The sequence below is a fragment of the Crassostrea angulata genome, chromosome 2, assembly GCF_025612915.1.
Source record: "Crassostrea angulata isolate pt1a10 chromosome 2, ASM2561291v2, whole genome shotgun sequence".
In the NCBI taxonomy this organism is placed as follows: domain Eukaryota; kingdom Metazoa; phylum Mollusca; class Bivalvia; order Ostreida; family Ostreidae; genus Magallana; species Magallana angulata.
This window is the reverse complement of record NC_069112.1, coordinates 31,145,714-31,162,872: the sequence shown is the minus strand read 5'-3', so window position 1 is coordinate 31,162,872 and position 17,159 is coordinate 31,145,714. Positions and strand designations below refer to the sequence as shown.

The following is a 17,159-nucleotide window of genomic DNA, read 5'->3' as shown; positions in this document are numbered from 1 at the left end:
GATACTTTTTTGTATATTTGTAATGTTTATGTATATAAATATTTTATTGCTCCGTCACTGTGACGTATACAAAAATGAATAAAAATATGGTTATACATATGAAGCATTATATAATTTTTAAGATTTCTTAAAATATTTTAAGCATATTAATAATTTCTGTTTAGTTCGCGAGAGTTATCTTTCCTGTGGTATTGTCAAATACAGCATCTTCATATATGGACGTAAAATCAACGTCGCCGGATGTAACCAATGGGCGCACTTGTTTCATTAGCCGGGTCAAGCCGGATGATACTTCCGGAAGCGGGTAAGTTACTTGTTTCAAATATTTCTAAGCCGCCGGGCGATCAGAAAGTAGCCCGGATTGCCCGAAAATCGAGCGGGCACATGGAAAACAACATGGCGGAAAACTGAGGTAAACGTCTTCTTGCACGTACAATATCCGTTTTATAATTGACTAAAATAGTTTTATTTTATTAACATTAACAGCTGATTAGTTGTGATACAACGGGTAATCTTTTCGGGCATTTTTTGTTTACGTTTAAACTATTGACGTTGCTTTTCTCTCTATTTTTGTGGAAGCTACATCTCAGTCTGTGTATTTTATGAACAAATAATGCAAGAAAAGAAAACTTTGAGTGCAATTAATTAATGAAATGTTTTCTTGTAATATTATAAATAATTTTCGTCTTTACATTTTGATAGATGGATGTTGAAACACGATTAAATCGTTGGAGGTGCTATATCTGTCAACAAAGAGCTCCAGTCCACTCCTTAGCTTCATTGGAATCGCAAGAAATCTCGAAAGCAACAGAAATTTATATAGACGGAGATTATAGGTGAAAAAATTAATATAATATTTTCAAAAATTAAGGAAAACAATAATTATGTAAATTAGATACAAGGTTATTAAATTATTAAAGTTAACAATTTATCCTACCGTTGAATCTCATTGGGTGATGATGTGCAAATATTTATTATTGACTATGAACAGCCTAGAGTATGGTAAACTTTGGGATATTTGTGTTTCAGGGTCTACCTGCGTTGTCCTTTGTGTAGCTCTTGTTTCCATGCAAATTGTGCTGAGTACGAAATAGAACTTTTCCCTCAGGAACACTGTGTGAGAAGTGTGCTTGTGCAAAAAACTAAGGTATCTTAATTGAACAGCAAATATTAATTTACTTTTCACTTTAGTAGAATAAAAATTTGTTTTGAGGCAATATAACGTTATAAAATTTAGAGAACAACAGTATTTTGTTCTAAAAAGAAATAATTTAAAGATTGTTAATTTATCCTAAATGATTAGTTAATTCCAAACTAATTTGTTCAATAGTCATACATGGTATCAAAGACACATAAAACATGTACATATTATTTTAGATGTCTACAAGGAAACTTGTATCTGTCTCTGTGACAAGAAATGGTGTCACTACTAAAATTCCCTGTACCCGAGAAGTTGCAGACATGCTGATGTCCAAGGAAATAGGTAATATAATGTGGATGTTATGTTTCTTTGACATCTTTATATTATAACAAGAATGCATGTAAGCTGATATAGCTACTGATATCCAACTTCAGAATCTTTTGTTCATATTTATCTTTCGAATAAAATTGCAACATTTATATTATATATATATATATATATATATATATATATATATATATATATATATATATATATATATATATATATATATGCATGCAACATATCTTAAATATATGTACAGCTGTATTTATCTAAACATCTTAAAAAACATTTAACTGGATGCATGTTCATATAAATTTGCAGTTAAGGAAAATGAAGTCACCCAGATGGTGAATAATCTTTTTCCATCTTATCTTCATTTATGGGGCTGTATAGACTTTCTTTTTCAACAGATTCAAAGGTGAAAGAAATAATTGTAAATGAACTGATGTTGTCTCCATCCACACCTCCATCTACTGGAGAGACATCAATGTTGCCTAGTCCTTCAACACCACCATTGCCTGGTCCTTCAACACCATCATTGCCTGGTCCTTCAAAACCATCATTGCCTGGTCCTTCAAAACCATCATTGCCTGGTCCCCAAACACCATCATTGCCTGGTCCCCAAACACCATCATTGCCTGGTCCTTCAGCACAGGATGAAGATACAAGTATGTGCAATCTTATTCATGTATAAAGAAATAAATTAAATCTTGGTTTAAGGTACTTCAATACACATAGACTTATACTTTTTATGTCACAAGATGGCGATTTAAATGTTTTTTTAAACTGTTTGTATCAATCGATTTAGATGTATATCGTCATAGCTCAGTGGTTAAAGTATCAGGCTCGTGAACCGCAGATCATGATTTCAAATCCGCCTGGGGCTTTTGTCATGTTTACTGAATGAAATTTTTGAAAATATAATTTTTTATCCAAATTTGCAATATTTTTCGCCTATTTGACATATATACTTCTAATCCATCATGCTCTCTATCATAATCAAGTAATTTTGTGCTGATTTGAGAAACTATTTGAAGGTGTAGTGAAGTACCTTAAGTTGGCTCACTACACCTTGAAATATTTTCTCAAAACAGCAAAAAATTACTTGATTGTGTTATAGATATCATAGTGAATAAGAAGTATTATTAAAGTCAAATAGGCAAATCAAAGTACTGATAGTACTGAAAAGCGCTAACCCAGCTTCTGTTTGTAAAAGATATATGTATATAACATTTTAGTTTCTGTATACGCAATATATTCCTCATCACTGCGTGGCAGCCCCTGCAATGATGTATGTAAGCCCTGTACATCAAATTCACAGTAGCCCGTACTAGCCCGTGCAGCTCCTGAAACTGGTTCCCTAACCAGTTTAAATGATGTAAACTTCTGCTCATAGGGGTCGGTTATTCCTTGCACCGGAAGTAGAAGTCTAACGACAATAAAGCGCTGAGCTATGCTTAGCGCTTTAAAAATGTGCAATTTTGGATGAAAAATTACATTTTCAAAATTTAATTCAGTAAACATTAACAAAAGCTCCAGGTAGATTCGAACTCATGATCTGCGGTTTAGAAGCCCAATACTTCAACCACTGGGCTATGACGATATACAACCCAGTCGAACGATAAAAACAGTTTAACAAAACATTTAAATCGCCATCTTGTGACGATGAAGTGTCTACTTGTAGGTCATTTGTGTACTTGTTAGAAGCAGTATGTTGCATACATCTACATCAATCTTTCATAGTTAATCTTCATGATAACCATATCAGAACAATATGAAATCGATTACTTTTGTTTATGTTGATTATTTTTTTTTTGGTTGAAAATTATTTTTTTATTTTTGTTGACAACTTTGTTTATGTTGGTAAAATACAATAAATGATTAAAAAACAATGAAGTAGCTTCTGAAGATTTTATATACACGTAAAAAAGAGTTGTATATATAATCAAGGTAGTCATGATCTTTTGCACAAGGTACAGTATCTACATTCTGTTTGTAATTTGTATTCTTTTAAGGGTTCCCTGGGCATCATTCTGAAGCCATGGATAAACATTTACATGCCCTTGACCATCTTCATCATCAGAATCTACATTGATAATGTCATCCAATCTGTCATTCTGTAAAATACATATATTGTGAAGTATGCATGTACAAACTAGTTTGACACATATCCATTTTTTTTAATATTGAGATACTTGAGTCTTCTAAAGCGTCCTTTTAGTAATGCAAATGCACGTTCGATAACTTGTCTTTTAGAGGACAACTGCAAGTTGTAGCGTCGTTGTTGTTGGTTCAAATGGCCATTATCGCGGTAAGGCGTAAGAAGCCACTGTTTGAGGGGGTATGCTGCATCTCCTAAAATATGGTAGCGTCCATGTGCACATTTTTCGAATCCAGCTTCCCAGAGATTAGAATTTCTTAGTACTTTAGCATCATGTACCCTTCCAGGCCAACCAACATTAATATCTGTAAACAGTAGATCATTTTTACAAACACCCTGAAGTATGATAGAATGGAACTTTTTTCTGTTATAATAAGAACTGGCATTCTGTAATGGTGCTTCGATTGGTATATGGCAACCATCGATGGCTCCAATCACACCTGGAAAATTATATGCCCCCATTTCATCAAATTCTCTTGCAATGTTGGGAAAATCTGCTACATCTGGCCATTTTATACATTTGTTGAAAAAAGTATCAATCACAGCCATTATAACCTGCTTTTTGCTCTTAAGAAAACAGTGTTCACTTACAACAAAGCGGTCACTTAGTTCGCAAATAGTTTCTTGAGATGCCAGGTACCTTAAGGTCATTAGAACTTTTTTCTCCAACAGAATTTGGGGTCTTCCACCAGAAACAATACGTGTACTTAATGTTGGATGAAGAGCAAGATTTTCACATAAAAGTTCAAAAGTTTCTCTATTTACTTTAAAAAACCGTTTAAAAGAGTCTGGCAGGTAGTTTCTAATTGTTGTCTCATAGTATCTCTGCAAGATGGAGTGGATCGAATGCCCCTCCTCCATAATACGATACTTTAGGAATGCATTTCTAATGAGAAAATGAAATTTGAGAGTCAGTCGTAGAGTTACAAACAAGATACAAAGCTAAAAAATCTGTTACATGTATGTAAACAAGGCTTATGCCCTGTTTTTGATAACATAAATTCAATATAGCAGTAAATAATCATTTCAAGCTGATTTTTCAATCTTTTAGTTCGCTTTAAGCATAAATAAACAGATCCTATCGTTCATATTATGTCTAAAACTGGAATTTTAGTGATTACATTAATCTTGCGTACATTAAACTTGCTCCTGAAATGGCAAAAATATCTTCCAAATCGTCGTCTTCCTCATCACTTTCGAGAACATCATTTATAATGTGTAGGCCTATCGCTCCTACTACAATGGCAGCCATTTTCCGGCTGAAATTTTACTCGTTTCAGAAATCTTGCCGCATCAATGTGATCATGTGATGAAAGTGAACCGTCTTGTCGCCCGGATGTCTGAAACAAGTGCGCCCATAGAATTTCTTCCGTGGTAAAATTTTGGGAGCGTCATTTTAATAGCGTGGGTTCTCACTTTCTTTCAGGACGCCGATAGCTAAGCGTTGAACATTTTCAAAGCGATTAGTAAAGCGGTAAGGTTTATATATTTTGTTTTTATTTTACTGATGAAGTCCAATGAAGTACTTATATTGGGTCATTCTATTTTTCGCCGCTTTCAACAATTCCTAGTAAGTAATGAGGATGTTAGATACTGTAAGGATCTTGGCATTAGAGCAAATCATAGGATATTTTAAAGAGGAGTAGGAGGTCGCACTATTTCAAGCATTCTCCGCGAGGATGCAAGTTTCATTGAAAAAGTAAAACCTCGTAATATAATCCTAATTGTTGGGGACAAAGATGTTCGACGTGCGACGTTTTACGAAGAATTGTGCAGCAAATATTGAATCTCTTGTATCGGTACTGCACTAAAGATTTGGAGTCGCTCCGATCCATGTACGTAAATTGTTGCCATGATTTAAGCAATGTTTTGGGCACTGTAGATGAAGTAAATATCCTTCTCAAATCTTTTCTGCACATATTTGAATTCGCTTCATTTTGGGAGTATAATGATCTCTTCCCTTCACCCAATTTCAAGGCATGTGACGATGAATTTCTTTTTGACGGCGTCCACCTTAATAAACAAGGCAATGTTCATCTCTATAGAAGTTAGCGCCGAGTTATTTCGTCTAGAATGCCTTGAAGTTTCGGGCAATTATCTCTTGTAATATCAAAGTAATCTTATATATATCTATAACGTTATATATGTAGATTTACATACATATTTGAGTATTATTTTATTTCTTTGTAATAAGCAAGGAATGGATTTTCCGTATTTGATATCCTGAATATAGTCTTATCATAATTTACATGTGTTTTCCTGAAAATTTTCAAATTTGTATTGCCTTACTGAGGCAGATCTCATTGCACTGGAACATAACTTTCATATTTATTTTTTTGCCTCTGGAATCAACAAAATTTACATTGTGTTTTCCTGAGATTTTTCATATTTATTCGTTGCCTACCTGAGGCGGATCTCATTGCTCTGGAATCAACGCAATTTACTTGCGTTTTCCTGAGATTTTTCATATTTAATTTTTGCCTCCCGGAGGCAGATCTCATTGCATTGGAATATACACAATTTACTTGTGTTTTCCCAGATTTTTCATATTTGTTTAGTCTCCCCGAGGCTTGTCTTACTGCAAAACATTCAACACAAATTTATTTGTGTTTTCCTTACATATTTATTTTTTTTGTTTTTACCTCCCCGAGGTTTAATTTATTACATTACAATGTATTTAACACAATGTTATATGTATGCGTTGTTATTGGATTTTATTTTTAAATCTACTTTCCATTTATGCTTTCCTTAGGTTTGTCATTTAATATTAAATAAACTACACAACAATTTTTTTTAGAAAGTGTGATTTTAAGTATTCCGGGATTTTCATGTTTTATCATATATTTCTCGATTCTATTCAGACCGGATGTTGGCAATTGTTTACTAACCAATATCGAGTGAATTTTCAATTATTAGTTTTTTTATCGTCATCAGGAATGAGTATGCCACCAAAAAGAACAAGCCAAGCTCGCACAAAACCATCAACTGTCTCAAAACAAAAGAAACGTGGGACATCAATGAACTTGGAAGCGGTTTTGCCAGCTTTATCCCCCGATGTACTGGAAACCATCACATCACAGGTGACCTAGCGGATGATGGCCACAATTAGAGATGAGTTGACAACGCTGATAAACATCATTATCAGCAACAGTGCTTCAAATTGTCAGTGGCGTATTAGTATAAACCCTCTAGGGGCATCTAACAATGATGATAATGACGGGTTGGTAAGAGAATCTAGACATCTGGACAACGCTGTTGAAGCGGTAGTTGTGATCACGCTGGTAAGTGTCCGACAGGTTTTGTTAGTACAGCAGTACCAATTGATGCAAGGGTATCGGATCAAACTAAAGCAAAAAGTTAGTCAAACCAGTATATAGAATTTTTAAGCCTTTTGTCGAAAGACAAACAAAAGAAAGGTAAGTTCCCTTTACATGTCGAAGATGGTGACAGTCCAGGCAAGCTGACAATCCACCAGGTCGAGAATGATTCCCAAAGCGAGGTAACTCTCTCATCTATGCATGACTGGCTTACAGCATGGACTAGATTTGCTGTAATTTATTGTATGAAATACCCAGAACAAGTCTAAATTAGCTAAACATCTAGAATCGGTCAGAGATATTGCAGACGCCAAGGGCAATTGGACAGCTTACGACACCGACTTAAGGATGCTTGTTGTCCAAGGACAAGTTTCATAAGGTGATGTACACATGCAGTTCCATTCAGGTAAGCATTGTTCAGCAAGCTTGTCTTGTCGCTTCCAACACAGATGTTATAACTGTGGTGGGTCACACCCTTTTATCCAATGTACAAAGCAAGGCATACAGACTTTTCGTATCATGCAGAAGTATCAAAACCAAACAGGTAGTACAAATACAGGGAAACAATATAACCAGTCAAAATCCTTTGGTACATTTTGTAACGGAAATCCCTTGCTATCTGTCCACATCGCCCAACACCAATCAAGGTAAATAGACTTGCTCATTGGTTATCAGGGTATGATGAAGATGAAACTAATTTTTTAGTTCAGGGTTTTTCCAAATGGTTTTTTAATTAGGCTTTGTTAAAGAATGTATTCAAATAAAGTCAAAAAAATTCAAATCGGCTCTTACAAAACCAGAAATTATTGATCAACAAGAATAGAATTCCTGGGTCCCCCGCTTGTCAAGCAGTATACTAGTATCGAACAAGGCTGATTAAGGAACTTGACCAAGGAATTAGTGGTATAAACATTTGGTATAAATGTCATGTAAATCCGTCAAAATTTGTAGGCATGAGAGCGCTTACAAGGTCAATTTTTGGATAAAACGGAGTCATTATTGTGGTCAAAGTCCCATAACTCCAACAAAAAGTATCGACCAATGCTGATTTTCGAACTTGACCAAAGTATTAGTGGTATAAACATTTGGTATAAATTTAATGAAAATCCGTCAAAATTTGTAGGAATGAGAGCGCTTACAAAAAAAGTGTGACGGACGCACGGACCCACGGACGGACGCCGGGCATTTCTATGTCCCCGCTCCGCGTTGCGGCGGGGGACAAAAAATACAAAAAGAAATTTTGGCTGGTAGAGTTTAAGGACCTTTTGAAAATAAACCATTTTCCAATTTACAGTGTTCACCAATGGGTTTGGTGGAAAAAAAAGAGCCAAGTGAATTTAGAATGATTCATCATTTGTCATACTCAGAAAATCACTCATTTAATGATGGCATACCACCTGATGAGTCATTTGATCAAAAGTCATCTATGTCGGATGCTATTCATGTCATAAAAAAAGTGTGGAAAGGGTTTTTTCTGTTGTAAAACTGACATTAAGTCAGCATTCAGAATTATTAATTTTCATCACTTTCAGTATCAGTTTCTTGGGTTCAAGTGGAAGAGTAAATATATGATCATATCATATGGGGAAGATCAACATAAAATCGCCCTTCAGGAACACACAAGGCGTTTATGTTAGTACATCGTAATGTGAAAGAAGCGAAGAAGAAACGGAAAGCCCAGGCTGATAAGAAGAGCAAAGATGAAGGTTTCCAGGTAGGAGATCCCGTCTATCTCAAGAACAACAAGATAAAAAGTGGCTCCCTTATTACCGAATTAATGAGCAGAAAGGACCAGTCAGTTTCGTGGTCAAGGATCAATTAACTGGATCTATCACCAAGTGCCATGCACGGCAATTAAGATTGGCAGATATTTCGCACTGGTCCCTCTCACAAGATATTGAAGAAGGTGGAAGAACTCTGAGAAAAACCAATTATGTGGTACCACCTGAGGAGGAATCATCTTCGGAAGATGATGACAAGGTGCAGCCAGAGCCATTAGAAAGAGCTATACGGTTTAAACAACGAGAGAGAGAAAATTCTTCAGACGAAGAAGATATAACTAAGCTGAACTTCAGAGAGGCATAAGAGCTAAATAGATCATGGATGATCGACTGAGTAGGGGCGAGCATGAACAGACTGTTGAGTCGGAATCGGATGAGAACCCCGAGTCATAAACAAAGTGAATAACATGATCAAAATTATGAGGTACCCTTAAATACCCCAGATATACCCTTAAACGAGGATATGGAAATTGGTGAAATAAATTCTAAAGTAGGTCTATGATTCACCCGTAAACCAGTCCCTAAACCTCTTAAGAGTATAGCTGTAAGCAAACAACAGCATGTAGAAAACTGTCTTGCCACTATGGCTGACGTGATTAAAACATTTGTATAATATGTTGTAAATATAAATAATAGTGAGTAAACTTACTTTGTAAATATCGCGGAATTATGAATAAAGTTTCTTCCATATTCGTGAAGAATAAATATGATATAAAGGAACTTTAATAAACCTATGTAATCAGTAAGAAAACCATTGTTTAACAGAGATGGCAGAAGGCCCAAAATCACATAGAGAACCATTCAGTGGCGAGGATATATATCCAGACCTACCCCCACTCGTGTTAGACAAAAAAAGAAGTACCATCGCTTGGCAAACGCAGCCATAGAGCCGAAGCGTGCAGTGATTAGCGAGTTGAACAGGGTTAATAGTTACGCAGATACTTTTGTTAGAAAGTTAGGTGCTTTCGAAACGCTTAGCCCGAGTTTTGTAGCGAATTTGACTAGGATGGGCAAGATCGAAAGTAAATACATGGAGATTTGCCGACTTCTGGCTAGAATTGTCCATGATGAGGCCGGTCCATGATGAGGCCGAATAATTAATATTTGTGTTAGATACTGACGTAGTTCATCAAACCTTCAAATTGGGTAAGGAAGGGGTGGTGATGAAAGTTCGGCCGCTAAGCGGAGATGTACTTATGATGCGGACGGTGAGTCATTTAGGTTGGGATAATTAGCGTATTAGTTTATTCTAAATATCAAATAGTTAATTTCGTTTCAGATGTCTGAACGACAACCTACACCTCGTTCACTTACCTCTTTCTCACAATCAAAAAAATTCTCAGAAAACCCTAAACCTTATCCGAAACCAGAAAGTGAATGGTCAAGACATTTAACGAGTATTCTGAATCATTACACCCCAATTTAGGAATGCTACAGCACGCTCTTCGAAGAAAAAAGCCGCCTAAAACAATCTGCGAAATGATTGGTACCTTACCAGACCTAGTACAGGCCCAGATTATGAAATATCAAATAATCGCGGAGCAAAATCGACCAACTAGACGTAAAAAAAATGCGGTTAATCACTTCTTCAGAATTGCTAATATATTGCAGATAAATATAAAATGCGGACAAAACACTAAAAGCCCCAATAGATATCTTAAATTTGGGACAAGGATGTTTTGGTTTCATGGTTCATTATTACTTCCTCCTTACCATAATCGAGAAAGTCAATTTAATATGTCTGATTCCTTTCATAATTTTTATTGATGGCATAAACACATACACACTTAGGGATCCCCTTACATGTAACATCAAATTTCCGGGGATGGGACGCATCAAGATTCCCGATAAATTAAAGGATATCAAAGTTTTTCCTATGGACACACTAATTGGCGGAATTGCCAGTAATCAATGAACTACAACCTATCGAATCATTACCTTCGGTGGGAAGTCTTTGGTTTTATGTATTTTTAATTTTGGCAATTATGATTGTATTTGGAATTTGTATCATAAAACGTAAGACTATCAAAAAGTTAGGATATAAGTGCCGTGGTTGCTGGTCGGGTTGTCGTAAAAGAGTTGGTGACAGGTATGAGGAAAGTTCTGGCTGAAACGTTTTTTCAGGTGTGAGTCCTGATCAACGAAATTCTCAAGAGACTATTGAAATGAAATCCCTTGTAAAGGACACTACCACCTCAAAGAAACCTCGCCGACATGGAAAACCGCGACGATCAATTGCAGACGCTCACGCTATGGAACCAATCACTGAAGAATTAGCCTACCATATGACCGGAGAGAATAGGAACTCCGATTTTCCGAGGCCTGAACGCTATGGACCAGACCCGGACTTGGCACGAGAATACCTTGCAGAAAGGGCGTTAATGTCTAAGAAATAGAGGAACGCAGTCGATGTTTCGCGAGGAGCCACTCGCCATCAGCGCAGGAAGTGCCGTTGATGTGCGAGTAAAATTTGTGTATTCAATATATGCCAATTTGTAAAAAATGCAAAATGTTTTGAAATTATTATGAAATGTTATATTTGAAATCAAATGTGATGAGCTGAGAACTGCGAATGGAATTCTTCCGACTCCGAATTACCCAAGGTTTTCTTGATTATCGTTCCGATTATTCTAAATGGATGCAATTGTGAGAACCGATAACTTTAGTGTAACTTTTATGTACGCTGGACTTTGTAACCTTTGTATATGCTTATGTATTTTATTATAATTCTAGCGGCGCTTATGCTTGAATTTACATTTAATAATTGACTTTATATGTCACGTGTATGAAACTTTGGACATTGGACAATCCTGAACGCATTAATTTGCGATTGTATTGGACTTTGATTATTTTATATTGATTATTATTGTTGTTCAAAGTATATTGATTGTTATTGACTTTTTGCTTGAAATGCCACACAATTATATAGTCATGTGTAAAGTATACATATTTGTTGACAGACTATTATTGTGTCCCAAGCTGGTATAGGAAATTGGTCACTTCATTCGACCTCTTAACAGAGATGTTCTGACCGGTTCATCTGACTTAAAAGAGTTTGAAAGGGCCCTAGCGAAAGAAATAAGTTGTCTTTTTCTTACAGCTTAAACAGCTTCCAGACAAAGATGTCCTCATCAAGAAATGGGAGGATGAAATCAGAAAAATGTGTATGTTTTGCCAGAAAAAAACCCAGACAAATTGTATATTAAATATACACAGATATTAAAATATAATTATGAACTAGACACGATCTCGTTGCGAGCAACGAGGAGGTCTTCCGTCCGATTTTCAGAAGGTGAAATGACGAAATCGACTTTAATTTTCGACAACAAAACATGATCGGGAAATAGGAGTTGAGGACTAATGCTTTCCTGTAATGCTTTTTATAAGTTCTCTTACGCTCCTTTTTTAAATACTTGCATTTCTTCTAATTAAGATAGAAAAGATTAAACTTTTTAACCTCTGGCCCCTAAAAACCCTAGTTAGGTAACGCTTGAGAAAATCAGGATACATAAACGTATTGTACTTAATTTTGCTTTTATATCCTATTACAAAACATATTTTAGTAAACGACTATATAGATTTACAAAATTATTTCGCCTCGTGTTTAAACTGACCCCTTACGTCGTAGATAGTATGGTTGTATAACGACATTGACATCTGTCCTTTGCATATGATCTATTATAACAAATAAAATATGTAAACGTCAAAACTATTAATGAACAAATGTACACTGCTCTATTTTTGTTCTTTCAGATGGTCATGCCGGCGCGGGCAAGGGATCGGATACGTAAATGTTCACAAACAAAGCTCGAAATCCAGCTAGATTTAAAATGCGACTCAAAATCATTGCATAGAAGCAATTCTTTTGTCCATAATGTGTTTCACTAGAATATAACTAAATGTTTAAACACTATTCGTATGTAATCTGGTACCCTTTATGATGATATAATGAACAACTTTTGCAGTTACAGCCATATCGAAATCTTAACCGCTTTTAAGTTATAAAGTTAAATCGTTCAAGGTTTTAGGTCCCTAATATGAGAGGCCAGTCCCTTTTTCTTGATGTCAAACAAAAGATCTTGTAACTTAAAATATTTTTTCTTCTACATGTCTTAACAAAATATTTACGAGAAAAGCTAGCGCCTGGGTGACTCGACTTTCACATGGGGGGGGGGGGGGGGGGGGGGGCAAAGGAATGGAATTCTTCAACTTGCTGACTTTGAACTTCTACGGAATCAAATAATTTAAGTGGCATACAACTAAGATTTATTGTTTTTAATTTTTATGACATTTATTAATCGTTTATTAATCATTTTCTTGGTAAATAATTATTTTTCTTAACCTTGGGGCAACTTTTCCAATACGGAGACTTCCACTGGTCAAGGACCAGTTCCATTTTATTAATCAGGGATGTTGAACGTCTTTTTTAGTTTTAAAAAACTATGTATGTACCTTTTATCCATTTTTTTCACTATTATTCTAAAAACAATAATACCTTGTAACTAGACATGATCTCGTTGCGAGCAACGAGGAGGTCTTCCGTCCGATTTTAAGAAGAGGAAATGACATTGCCCTTAATATTCGTCAACGAAACATATCTGGAAATGGAGGTGGGATCTAAGAATTATGTATGAAAGACTATCTACCCGTCTCTTGATCTCATAAGAATACTCTTGTCATTTCAAACACATTTTGTTCAACAAGTGTTTAGGAATTTTGTAACGTTCTCGAGATATCTTGAGAGGGTCGTTTCAGGGGCCGATAAATATGTACCTACTTTTAGGGACCGGATAACAAAGAAATTTTGGTGGCACTTTGTTTAGCACATTATTTTGAGCATCTTCTGTTCAATATTGCTTTTCAGAATTTTCCTCCATTATGAGATATTAAAGATCAAAGTTTCAGATATCTGGCCCCTTAAAATCTTTAATATCGTAACAAAGGAGTAAATAATTGTCATGCGTGGGTAAACAACGTTATAAGAACCACAACTGCTTCATAAAGTATATCAAAATATTTCATAATAAAAAGTTACCATTTAAACACTTTAGAGCCCTCTCGGCCCCTAATTTTAAGGGCCAGACCCTTTGCCTTGATGCCAAATGAAAGCTCTTGACTTTATAAAGTGTTTTTGTTCTAAATGCATTAGCAAAATACTATCGTGAAAAGAGATATTGAAAAAAACCACGAAACATCACGACGCTTTTTCAACCGTAATTTTCGAGCTTGGGCGAACTTCGGCGCTTTTGGTTACAAAAAAATATATTACCACATTTCAGATCTACAACCTTTTGTCTACAATCACTGAAAGTTTGAACTCAATATCTCAAATTGTTTAGGAGTTTACCCCCCTGAAAATCGTTAAATTGTTAATATCTCAAAACCGGAACTGATATCATCATTAAAAAAAAAATCCCAACAAGGTTTAGATCAATACCTATCAGATCTGAAAGTTTGACGTAAATCAGTTCAGCCGTTTCTGAGAAATTCATTGGAAACGGAAGACCTTAACGAGATATTAAGGATAAAAGTTTTGGACTTCTGGTCCCCTAAAATCCCTCATTACGTAATAAAGGAGCAATTGATTGCAATGTATAGGTAAATAACCTTATAGTGAACATAATTGCTTCTATTATGTATTGCAAAATATTTCACAGTCAAAAGTTATCTTTTAAAAACTTTAGAGCCCCCTCAGCCCCTTATTTGAAGGGTCAGCCCCTTTTTCTTGATATCAGAATAATGTTCTTGTCATTTCAAACACATTTTCTTCAACAAGTGTTTAGAAATTCTGTACCGTTCTAAAGATATCTAAGAAAGTCATTTTATGGGCCGACCCTGTAACTCCTTTGAGGGACCGCAAAATAAAGAAATTATGGTTGCAGATTGTTAAGCTCAATATTTTGAGCATCTTCTGTTCAATATTGCTTTTCAGAGTTTTCCTCCATTTTGAGATATTGAGGATCAAAGTTTTGGATTTCGGGCCCCTTGAAATCCCTAATTAAGTAATATAGGAGCAAATGATTGCCATGTATAGGTAAATAACCTTATAATGAACATAATTGCTTCTATAACGTATTACAAAATATTTCACCGTACAAAGATATAATTAAAAGACTTTAGAGCCCTTTCAGCCCCTTAATTGGAAGGGCCAGCCCCTTTTCCTTGATGTCATAAGAATGTTCTTGTCATTTAAAACACATTTTGTTCAACAAGTGTTTAGAAATTCTGTACCGTTCTCGAGATATCTGAAGAAGGTCATTTTAGGGGCCGACCCTGTAACTCCTTTTAGGGACCGTCTAACAAAGAAATAAAGGTGGCATTTTGTTGAGCTCAATATTTTGAGCATCTTCTGTTCAATATTGCTTTTCAGAATTTTCCTCCATTTTGAGATATTGAGGATCAAAGTTTTGAACTTCTGGCCCCTTGAAATCCCTAATTAGGTAATATAGGAGTAAACGATTGTCATGTGTAGGTAAATAACCTTACAATGAACATAATTGCTTCTATAATATATCACAAAATATTTTACCGTAAAAAGATATAATTAAAAGACTTTAGAGCCCTTTCAGCCCCTTTTTTGAAGGGCCAGCCCCTTTTTCTTGATGTCAAATGAAAGCTCTTGACGTGATAAAGCTTTTTTGTTCTACATGCATTAGAAAAATACTATCGAGAAAAGAGATATTGAAAGAAAACCACGAAAAATCACGACGCTTTTTTAACTGTAATTTTCGAGCTCGGGCGAGCTTCGGCGCTTTTGGTCACAAAAACATATATGTACCATATTTCAGATCTACAACCTTTTGTCTACAATCCCTGAAAGTTTGAACTCAATATCTCAAATAGTTTAGGAGTTTATCCCCGGACAAGCCGACCCTCTGAAAATCGTTAAATTGTAAATATCTCAAAACCGGAAGTGACGCCATCATTCAAAAAAATTTCCAACAAGGTTCAGACCAATACCTATCAGATCTGAAAGTTTCACGTAAATCGGTTCAGTCGTTTCTGAGAAATCGCGTGCACAAAATTGGTAAGAAAAAAAAGAATAATAACTAGACACGATCTCGTTGCGAGCAACGAGGAGGTCTTCCGTCCGATTTTTAGAATATGGAATGACCTTGTTCTTGATCTGCGTCAACGAAACGTATCCGGAAAAGGAGGTGGGATCTAAGAGTATTGGGTAAAAAACTATCTATCCCTTTAATGTCCCTTATTTGAGGGATCAGCTCCTTTTCATTCATTCTAGTTAAAGGTATTTTTGTGTACCACTAATAAGTGTTTAGAAATTGGTTACCGTTTTGAAATATCTGGGAAAAATCGTTTTAAATATCCGGTCCTAATACTCCTTTTAAGGTCTAGATAACAAACAATATATGGTTGTACATTGTTAAGCTCAATATTTGGAGCATCTTTTGTTCAATATGATTGCTTAGAAAAATTTTCCTCCATTTTGAGATATTGAGCATCAAAGTGTTGGAGATTCTGGCCCCTTAAAATCCCTATTTACGTAACATAGGAATAAATGATTGCCATGTGTAGGTGAATACCGTTAGAATGAAAATAATTGCTTCTATAAGGTATCACAAAATATTTCACAGTAAAGTTACCATTAAAAGACTAAAGACCCCCTCAGCCCCTTATTTGAAGGGCAAGCCCCTTTTTCATGATTTCAAATGAAAGCTCTTGTCAATTCAAACACTTTTTGTTCAACAAGTAATTACAAATTTTGTACCGTTCTCGAGATATCTTGAGAGGGTCGTTTTAGGGGCCGACCCTGTAACTCCCTTTAAGGACCACATAACAAAGAAATTATGGTTGATTATTGTTAAGCTCAATATTTTGAGCATCTTTTGTTCAATATTGCTTATCAACATTTTCCTCCATTTTGAGATATTGAGCATCAAAGTTTTGGACTTCTGGCCCCTTAAAATCCCTAATTATGTAACATAGGAGTAAATGATTGTCATGTATAGGTGAACACCGTTAGAATGAACAACATTGCTTCTATAATGTAGCACAAAATATTTCACAGTAAAAAGTTATCATCAAAAGACTTTAGAGCCCCCTCAGCCCCTTATTTGAAGGGCCAGCCCCTTTTTCATGATTTCAAATGAAAGCTCTTGTCAATTCAAACACTTTTTGTTCAACAAGTAATTACAAATTTTGTACCGTTCTCGAGATATCTTGAGAGGGTCGTTTTAGGGGCCGACCCTGTAACTCCCTTTAAGGACCGCATAACAAAGAAATTATGATTGATTATTGTTAAGCTCAATATTTTGAGCATCTTTTGTTCAATATTGCTTATCAAAATTTTCCTCCATTTTGAGATATTGAGCATCAAAGTTTTGGACTTCTGGCCCCTTAAAATCCCTAATTATGTAATATAGGAGTAAATGATTGCCTTGAATAGGTGAATACTTTTAGAATGACCAAAATTG

General features: G+C 35.4%; 1 long non-coding RNA gene and 1 pseudogene across 2 annotated transcripts; one reads left to right on the top strand and one right to left on the bottom strand.

Moving 5' to 3' along the window:
* Positions 1-247: 247 nt before the first annotated feature.
* Positions 248-1,102, top strand: LOC128170909 (uncharacterized). Of its 2 annotated transcripts, none has more exons than XR_008241938.1 (3): positions 248-304; positions 703-836; positions 1,030-1,102. It is a non-coding gene; the product is annotated as an uncharacterized LOC128170909 (long non-coding RNA). The 2 variants fall into 2 exon arrangements; XR_008241937.1 differs by lacking the exon at positions 248-304 and adding an exon at positions 385-412.
* Positions 1,103-3,361: 2,259 nt separating this feature from the next.
* LOC128173256 (putative nuclease HARBI1) lies at positions 3,362-4,919 on the bottom strand (annotated as a pseudogene).
* Between the last annotated feature and the right edge of the window lie 12,240 nt (positions 4,920-17,159).